Raw genomic sequence first — 10,346 nt, forward strand, 5'->3', positions numbered from 1 at the left:
CAATGTAGGAATTTGAAGTGAATTATAAAGGATGTGAACCCGAATTTTATAGCGCTACCATTGGTGTAATCAGGACAATCATGTTGACCAATTCTCAGCTCAGGTTGCTAGCTTTCATTGAATTTGTTAGCCTTCTGTATACTATCCCTATATGAAAGCCCAATGGACCAGCACTTACTTTTAGACAGCTTTGACAGCTTCATCACAAAAACAGTTCTTAATAAAGTCATAATTCTCAGAGACATATCAAGAAAACTAAACAATCAATAAATTTTGCTTGATGGCAATGAAATATACATCTGAAAGCGTAATGAGTAGGATTCTGGGTCGAGTTAACCAATTTAATATTTTCAGATGTCAGCTCTTGGAAATTTAAGCTTCGTCTATCTTCATAAATCTACAAATTTCAAGTGCTAATTATGTTCATAAGAAGTATGTAATTCGCTAAAACATGACACTGAAAGTTCTGACCGTCATGCCAAAGCGCTTCAGACCATGGAAACTTGGATACCACAAAGTTCCAGCGTTATAAGAGTAAACAAAAATATAATTAACACCCAAAATGGGCAGAATGAGAACTTCACTTGTGGGTTAGATAGAGTGTCACAGATATTGGTTTTGATAGGAAACAAAATATGACATGAGCAATTGTCGAAAAGCGCATCTGAAAAAGGGCGCACATCGTGCCAAAGCCTTCCACATTCTGCAATTTTTAGTTTCCTCTAGGAGAGTCTTTTGAATTGGGCTTTCCCATTGTCTTTTAATCCTAAAGCAATCCTCCTTCCTTCTTAAAATTCACTTCAGCCAATAGCTCAACCTCATTTTCAGTATGTACTCCGGCAAACGTAGATGTTTGGGAACAAGAGCAGCAGTAGAAATTGATCATGAATTGGTGCTTAAGTGAGTGGACCTTCACCTCTAATGTCTTTCACGGTAAGGCTGCCACTTTTTGACGATTCAGAGGTGGTGGTTTTCTCACTTATCAGCAATCCATGTATCTCAACAACACTCATGGATTTGAGCTTCTACAAGCGGACCTTGATGAAGATCCAAAAACCAGATGACACCAACAAAGTCTCAAGGTGCTGTTAATTCTTGATAATTATGATGTCACAGGTGCATATACGTAGGATTGTAGCACATATCTACGTTGGGAATCCCATTCTACTCTAGAAATGGGGAAAAACCACAGGAACAAATTCATGGAAAAGGATCAAGGCTCTCCCTTCTACCTCTTCAACTATGAAAAATGTGTGGCTCTTGTAAATTCTGCTCTTCAGTGGCTTGCTTATCCTAGTAGGGACCCAAATGTATGCCCCACTACTACCAAGAAGAGTATGGAGAGTTGTTACTACCTGAGATTACTGATGTTGATAAGGCTCGGGTTATCAGTGCTCTTGGAGAACAACTCTATCTGCTCTGTTCCTTCAAAGATGTCCACGATGAGATTTAGGTGATGAAGGATTCTTGGGAGAAACGCTTGCTTCTGTAGAAATGGGTAATTTGGCTACTTATAACTCGTATATTGTTTCAAAGAATAGGGATGTTACGGTTGAAAATAAAGAAATAAGATAGCATGTCCTGTATGTAGTATGATGTATTCATACAAGTGAGGTTATTATATAACTTGGTATTTTCAGGGCACAGTAGGCTGAAGCAGTTATTGTAGTCAATTTTGGCATGAGCTTCTTCAGTTTCGGCTTGAAAGCACCTAATCCAGATATGGACATCAGCAAAATTTCCATCTGGGTTGGTACAATTTGGGCTAACAGTTTGGGTTTGGATTGAAACTATATTGTTTGCAGGCCTCCTATTTAAATTTAGTTTATCGTTTGTATTGTCATTGTTTTTTAGTTGATTTCCTGCTCATTGTGGAGCTGCAGAATACTAAATAATTTTTCTTTCTAGCACAATAAATTTGAGGAAATTGAAAGTCCATTGCAGAGACATCGACCATTCATGTTATGACATAGGCAGGTCCTATGTCAGGCCTTATGTGAGAGGGGAAGAATGGAAGCACGGCAAGTTAGGTGGAAAGGATCTCCACCATCATTTCAGACAGCATCCCTGCGCAAAAATTTACCTGTTGGCGTCCGGTTGATGTTATTAGTGATCCCTTGGATGATGTAGAGCATGACCCCCACAAGAAAGGTTTTGAGATTCACAAGCAACTCAGAAGCCATCAGGTGATTTATTTTTACCAGTTTCTCTGTCTAAGCTAAGTCCATTATTATCATTGGTGTAATTAAATATCTTATTCTTAAAGTGCTGTTAGCGTAATTCCTGTGTCGAGTAGTTAATTATTTTATTTTTGTAATCCATACCATCCCTACTGTCTTGTGGAGATCAGCAATTGGCACAGAGAACACCAGTTTCATATTTGCAAATTTTAAAAAAGCGACACTGAAGAATGACAATTTTTAATGAGAAAGTTTCGAAACCAATTTTCAATTTGGATAACCTATATACATGGTAAAACTCATCAATATCCTGAAACCCTCATTTAGTCTTCTATGTAGATCATCTAGATCTGGACCAAGGCTTAAGCTCAACCACTAAGTAAACATCATATCACTAGAAGAAAACCATCAAAATGAATCCTCAACAATTTCGTTGTTTAACAATGCCAAAAGAAAATGCCACAAACATTAGTAACCATTCTACAAGATACATTTCGACAACTATAGAGTTAATTCCCAGTATAAATTCCCCTCACGAATAAATAAAGAACCTATATTCATAGTGTGCTTCAAACAATAAATAAAGGGAATTCGCCCATCATTGAATACCTGCAGTACATCAAAACTATTGTTGATTCCTTGGCATCGGTCAAGTCCAAAAATTCAAATCTTGTTGCATCCACCCTTAATGGCCTTTCTCTAGATTATTTTACTGTCATCATCATCATTGAGAATATCAGTCCACCTATTTCCTTCATAACCTACTTTGCAAACTCCTAACCATGAACGTTAGCTGTTTCATGGTCATGGAACACAACCAGCCCTTCTCCATGATCCTTACTCCCAAACTGCACTATACACATTTAAGAATGTCAAGCCAAATAAACCACAGTTTTCCACACGAGTTATTACATAATAGCTCACAACCATTGTATTTGAATCCACCTTGAGGATAATTTACAGTCAAGGTAATAAAATCTGTCATTCCATGGGGGGGAAGAAAAAGGTCACAGGAACAAAAGTGGAGAAGGACAAAAGCTCTACCCTTCTACCACTTCAACTATGAAGAATGTGGAGTTCTAGACAATTCTGCTCTTCATTTGACTTGCTTATCTTGGTAGGAACCCTAAGGTAAGTTTAACTACTATCCTGGGTTCTTTTAATCTTAACATTGTAGTTGACCAGTATGGAGAGCTGTCACTACCTCAGATTGCAGCCATTGATAAGGCTCCAGTTATCTGTCCTGTTGTAGAACAACTCTACCTGGTCCGTGGGTGATGAAGGGTTATTGGTGTGAAGGACTCATGGGAGAAATACTTTTGCTTCTGTAAAATTGAGTATTTTTACTACTTGAAACCTATGCCTTATTCAAAGAATGGAGAGTATACTTGAAAATAAGGAAATAAGAGAGCATACTCTATATGATCACTTCAAGGCCTTGACGACATTTATCATTGGTGTTTTTGAAGAGCAACTCTGTTTGCTCAGTCCTGTCTCTGATGGATCTGTTGAGATTTGGGTGATGAAAGCTTATGGAACAAGGGACTCTTGGGAGAAATAGTTCTTTGCCCATATAGAAAAGCCTTTGAACATCTTCAGACCTATGTGTTATTCAAAATATATAACTGCATATCTAAAGGGAAAATATCATTTTTAAAGTTTATATCTCAAAACTAGAAAAGAAATGCACCCAAATGATCCAAGACAGTATCCAAAATATTAAATGCTTACTAGTGATGCTTCTGAATTTTTCTCCTTCAATCAACCATCAAAGGTGGAACCCAATTTTCTCCGCAGGGATTTCAGACGGACGTCCTAGATCTCCATGAGCACAGTAGGCTGAAACAGTTACCGTATCCCCGTTTTCATATTGAGCAGCGATTGATTTCCAAACACTGTTAGGTATCTTGATCACCCAAGTAAACACTTCCTCACAGATATCAAACATTTCTTTGTCGTGTTTCCATGTAGAATTCCTTGAGTTATTAAAAACTTCAACATGGAAAGATACACGAAAGTCGTGGAATCTGGATGACGGAAAAGTACTATATATAATCAACCCTTGTTGTTTTAGCCGCATCTCCATGTTATAAAGTTCAGAAATAACTCGGCAACCATCATTTTTGAAGCCAAACCAATTAGGAACCTCATTCCCAGGGAGAAAAATGTCACAGATCTTACAATCTCCAAATTCTTTAGATATGTCCTGTCCATGCAACCAAATCAGTCCATGTTCTTTATATATGGAACTTAGAAAGTGGTTTTCCCATATTATTTTTCTTTCAAATGACAGAAAGCTACAGTGAGTAAACGAACATACCTGAAAAATTCTCTTCTTCATAGAAGTTTCCAATTTGAAACAAGCACATAGGTTTATAATTGTTGCAGACTTCAAACCCTCTAAGCCATCAATTTCAGTCACTGCTTCACATCTTGTGAGGTCTAGCCCCCCTATTTGTTTCAAGTTTGACAGATGTGGTAATCTTTTCAACTTGTGGCAATAGCCTATCACAAGAGAACGCAAACTTGATGGCAGCATTGGGAGGCTCTCAATTCTGTTCCTGGATAGATCTAATGACTCCAACGAGTAAACCTTCCGAAGAACAGAAGCTATATCATCATCTGTCAAACCGCAGCCTGCCAGATTTAAGTCTTTCAAGGAGCTCAAACCCTTAAAAGAAGGTGCTCCTCCAACAATTCCAAACCCAAATCTCATACCACTTGAGGAATAAGAAAAATCAAGTATTTCAAGTGATTTCAATTCTTTGATACCGCTTGGAAGATATCCAAGTCTCTGGCAAAAGCTTAGTTCCAGTTTGACAAGTTTCTTTAGACAGTGAATAGTTTCATGGACTCTGACCAATCTTTGACAATGACTTAGATTCAATCTCTCAAGATTCTGGAGTCCAGAGAAATCCGGTGTAATCTCCAAGTAAGGAGACCAGCTAAGATTGAGGACCTTCAGCTTTTGGAGATTCTACAAGAAAACAAAAAAAAAATAATAGTTTTCACAAATTGCATATCATAATTTATTATTTTTTTCTGGTTAAAAGCTGCATGTCTTAACACTCACTCGAATAAATAAAAGAAAATTTGGAAAAATTAATTTGGCATACCTTGGTTCCCTTCCAAATTTCTTCAAGCTTGCTCATCCGCATCTCAAGAATTACAAGGTTTCCCAGATGAAAATTCTCTGGTATGTATTTAAAGGGGAATCCTGTCCAACTAACCCAAACTAACTTTTTGAATAAAATAACTCCTTCTTGAATGGGATGTTCCCAATCGATAATGCCTTCAGATCTTGGACAATCCACCCACCTAATTCGATGAGAAACTCTAAGTAACCTTAGATTTGGCATTCTAGAAAAACCAGTAGTAGTCATATGCTCTTCCTTTTCATTGCCAGAAAGGGTCAATTGAAAGCCTTTAACTGCATCTGTTCCCTGACAAAAGAGGGAAATTAATAAGAAAAAGGAAGAGGAAAGGGATAATTGATCATAATTCTCATATCTATTTGTGAATAATCATCATGTATTATGATAAGAGATGCAGTTGTACTGTGTTATTAGCACTTACTTTGAGGTCTCTCAATATATCAACAATGTCATCAGTGTCACCAGTGTTCCACACTCTACTACGTTCTCCAGGATTCTCGCGAGACTCCTTGCGAACAATTTCCTTACCCATGTCTCGAATTAAGTCATGCATGCATAGATTGTTATCTTCATCAATGGTCACCAAAGACCTCTCTTTGAGCTTTTTAATTGCAGCTTTTCCGCTTGGATAGCAAGCATCTAGAATTATGCTTACATAGTCTTTGCCTAGTCCAATGAAAAAACATGAGATATCAAGGAATATCCTCTGTTCAAACTCATCTAGTACATCATAACTTATTTTAAGTATTTCCGAGACCTCACGATTGGGTATCTCTTCTAGTTTCTTCAATTCCCATTCCCATTCATCTAGATTTCTGTTGCATAGAGATGAACCCAAAGTCACAAGAGCTAATGGGAGGCCTCCTGCATAACGTACCACTTCTTTTGAGAGCTGCTCATAGCTTTCTAAGGGATGATCTTGTTTAAAGGCATGCCAACACAAAAGTTGAAGAGATTCATTTTCATCCATTATCTCAACTTTATACTTATATTTTTCATCCATGTCTAACTTAGTTAACAAATGTTCATCTCGAGTTGTCAAGATGATTAGACTTCCTGGACAAAACCAATCAACCCCACCAACCAACTTATCCAATTGCTTCATCTCCGTCACATCATCAAAAATAATAAGAACTTTTTTATTGCATAGACGTTTTTTTATTATACTGATTCCTTGGTCTTCATTGTGTATATCTACGCATTCGCGTTTTAAGATAGCAGAGAGAAGCTGTTTTTGTAGATGCACAGAACCCGGTTGTTGACTAGACTTCTTTCCAACATCAGCAAGAAAGCAGCTACCATCAAAGTTCCTAGTCATCATGTTAAAGACAGCCTTAGCTATGGTTGACTTGCCTATTCCACCGGGGCCATATATTCCCATGGTGTGAACAACATCTGATCTGCCTTCATTGAGCAAACGGCGTATGCTATCTTTGTGGAATTCTAGCCCAATTGGATATTTTGCATCATCCAAATAATCCGAATTTGTTATTTTCGACACTTCTTCAACAAGTTTCTCTATAAGTTCTGCTTCATGCCTGATCATGTTAATGAAAAAAACATACACATATGTATAAAGACAAAATAACAAAGAAGAAAAAAAGAAAGACAGAAAGGCGTACAACGTAACTAAATCGGAAGGCAGCAGCTATGAGCCTATGACACATCATGTAAATACTTGAAATGGTGGAAGCTTTCCGAAAAATTTTCATTGGATACTCGTTATAAATTGTTTCCTCGGGAGTGGCATAATTTTAGAGCTTTGTTCATTCTAAACATATTTTGGCAGCTGGACCTTTTGGGAGTGGGATCTGGCTTCCTTTCTGCTAACTCCATTTTGGATTTTTGTACGGACCTTTGTTTTAAATTTCAGTGAATGATATTAGGCGTTATAAGGATGCTTTTTCATCCTTTCCCTAGTTGTCTCTAATTCGAATAGCTAATGATATTAGGCGTGATAAAAATGCTTTTTCATCATTTCCCTAGTTGTCTCTAATTTAAATTATTTTCTCCTCTCATTTGAATTTTTTACATTCATCCCATTCGAATTCTTTCCATACCATCTCATCCTTCCATTTCATCAGTATCCTAATTTGGCTTGATTGATTTCTCTATTGAAACCTTTCCATACATTGTATTTTCATACGAACATTTTCATATGTTGATACATGTATATAAATTCAAAAAGGAACAAAAAGAAATAGAGAAAGAACAAGATTAATTGGAACGAAAGGATTTGATTAATAAGACTTACCCATTTGCAATCTCCCGTTGATCCCACCCTGACAAATTCGCAACTTCAGTGAGAGCAGCCCTCCACCTCTTCACCCTCTCCTTCTCATTCTGAAAACGCTCTTCGTGTCTCATAAATGCCTGACAATAAGTGTTACTCTGTTTCCTCACATCCGATGGATCGATCTTGTAAAAAACAGGGAGAACCTTTTCCATTCGGCCACCATTTTTGCAATCGAGTATCTTAACCAACTCATCAAGGCACCAGGTGGAAGAAGCATACTTTTCTGAGAAGATGATAATGGCAATCCTGGAATCTTTGATGGCTGCTGTCAGTTCTGAAGAGATATCCTCTCCTCTGTTTATCTCTTCGTTGTCTCTGAAAGTCAGAATATCTTCTTGGACTAGTGCGTGGAAGAGGTGATCGGTGAAGTTTTTACGAGTGTCTTCCCCAGAGAAACTCAAGAACACATCATACTTCCATTGACCCAAGGAAGACGAGGCTCCTCTGGACGAGGCTCCGCAGGTCATGCGAGCCATTCCCTTTGTTTTTTTGGTAAATAAGTGTAGCATTTCCTTACGCATGTGTGGCGTTAGACCATGCTTATGTGGTTTGTTATCTTCACCAATTGTTACCGAAGACCCCTCTTTGATTTTTTTGATTGCATCTCCAAATATACTCGCATATTATTCGTCCCATCCACTGAAAAAATATGAGATATCAAGGAGTATGCTCTGATCAAATTCATTTAATGCATCATAACCCATTTTAATATTTCTTGAGGCAGCCTCAAGGCTTGTCTCTTCTAGTGTCCCCAATAGACACTTCCACTTAACTAGACTTCTTTTGTACAGAAGAGAACCCAAAGTCACGAGAGCTGATGGGAGACCTGCTGCATAACGTACCACTTCCTCTGAGAGCTCCTTATAGCCTTCTAAGGGATCACCTTGTCTAAAGGCATGACGACAGAAAAGTTGAAGAGATTCATTCTCATCCATTGTCTCAACTCTATATTTATATTTTTCACCCATACCCAATTCAGTCAGCAAATGTTCATCTCGAGTGGTCAAGATGATTCGACTTCCTGGAAAAAACCAACCAGCCAATTTATCCAAATGCATCATCTTCACCACATCATCAAAAACAATAAGAACTCTTTTACTGCCTATACAATTATTGATCATAGCGATTCCACTGTGTTCATTGTGAATCTCTATGCCTTCACGTTTCAAGACGTCAGAGAGAAGCTGTTTTTGCAGATGCAATGAACCCTGTCGCTGACTAGAAACCTCTCTAACATCAGCAAGAAAGCAACTGCCATCAAAGTTCCGAGACATAATGTTAAAAACGGCCTTTGCTATGGTTGTCTTCCCAATTCCACCAGGGCCATATATTCCTATGACGCGAACATCATCTGATCCACATATGGCGCCTGATCTGCCTTCATTCAGCAAACCGCATATGGCCTTTACGTGGGAGTCAAGTCCAGTTGGAAATTTTGCAACATGCAAACATCCTCCAGTAGGGTTTGTTATTGCCAACACTGCTTTGACAATGTCCTTTATAAGTTCCGCTTCATGCCTGATCAGGCATGTTGATGAAAAAACCATATATATAAAAACACAAAGAACAAAAGAATGTAAGAAACAACAAGAAAAGTACGTGCTCAATGAACCAAAAGGATTTGATTAGTAAGACTTACCCATCTGCAATATCCCACCCGGACAAATTCGCAGCTTCTGTGAGAGCAGCCCTCCACCTTTTCACCTTCTCGATTTCATTCTGAAAACGCTCTTCGTGTCTCATAAACGCCTGAGAATAAGTGTTGCTCTGTTTCCTGACATCCAAAGGATCGATCTTGTAGAAAACAGGGAGAACCTTTTCTATTTGGCCGTCTCTTTTGCAATCGAGGATCTTCAGCAACTCACCAAGGCACCAGGTGGAAGAAGCATAATTCTGAGAGAAGACGATAATGGCAACCCTAGAATCTTGGATGGCTGCCATCAGTTCTGAAGAAATGTCCTCTCCTCTGTTCAGCTCTTCTTCGTCTCTGAAAGTGTGAATACCTGCTTCGATCAGTGCATTAAAGAGGTGATCGGTGAAGTTTTTACGAGTGTCCTCCCCAGAAAAACTCAAGAATAAGTCATATTTCCACTGGCCGGAGGAAGACGAGGCTCCGCAGGTCATGTTGGCGGCCATGGAGAAATGAATCAAAAGATCACAAAGACGATGACTTAATTTCTACTACTAAAGACGAGTGAAAAACAGAGACTATAAGAAACGATGCAAATGAGAATATCTGCAATACATAGGATCCGAAAGGAAAGTCCAAAAGACAAAAGAGGGGGAAAAGAAGAGGAAAACACAGATTATCTTACAATAGAGTAAGAGACAGATACATAGGGAGAAAGGAAGCTTTACTAAAAAGTTGATTCACAGGCGGGTGCGTTCTCCACTACGATTAAAATTTATTTAAATCTCTCCTAATTGACACCAACCTCAGTAGCACTGTTTTTAGCCTTTCAGAGAGAAACAGGGGAAGAGACAGAGAGAGAGAGAGAGAGAGGCAAAGATGTCTTAATGACTTATCGACCCCTGTGGCCCTGTTCAAGGGGGAATCTTCATGCTTCAACGCCACATCTCCCCAGGTTATCATATATTCTTCTTCTTCTTTTTTTTTTTTTTTTTTTTTTTTTTCGTCCAAAAGTAAGTTTATATAAAGCTCTCCAGCTGAAAATCCCTGGAGGCAAAAAAAGAGTTTTTTAACATGAAATACGG

The 10,346-nt window shown here is 38.3% G+C and overlaps 1 pseudogene across 1 annotated transcript in view; it reads right to left on the minus strand.

Annotated features, from left to right (window-relative positions):
* LOC149027481 (disease resistance protein RPP2A-like) overlaps positions 1 to 10,007 on the minus strand; it is a 24,263-nt pseudogene extending 14,256 nt beyond the window's left edge. The window contains exons 1-6 of the transcript XR_016172824.1: positions 9,271 to 10,007; positions 7,590 to 9,149; positions 5,757 to 6,873; positions 5,297 to 5,623; positions 3,962 to 5,157; positions 2,325 to 2,403 (exon numbers count right to left, since the gene is read on the minus strand). The product of XR_016172824.1 is annotated as a disease resistance protein RPP2A-like (transcript). The remainder of the gene's footprint in view (positions 1 to 2,324; positions 2,404 to 3,961; positions 5,158 to 5,296; positions 5,624 to 5,756; positions 6,874 to 7,589; positions 9,150 to 9,270) is intronic.
* Between the last annotated feature and the right edge of the window lie 339 nt (positions 10,008 to 10,346).

Source organism: Hakea prostrata, chromosome 1 (genome assembly GCF_041222555.1).
Source record: "Hakea prostrata isolate BN-2017 chromosome 1, UWA_Hpros_2, whole genome shotgun sequence".
Lineage (NCBI taxonomy): Eukaryota > Viridiplantae > Streptophyta > Magnoliopsida > Proteales > Proteaceae > Hakea > Hakea prostrata.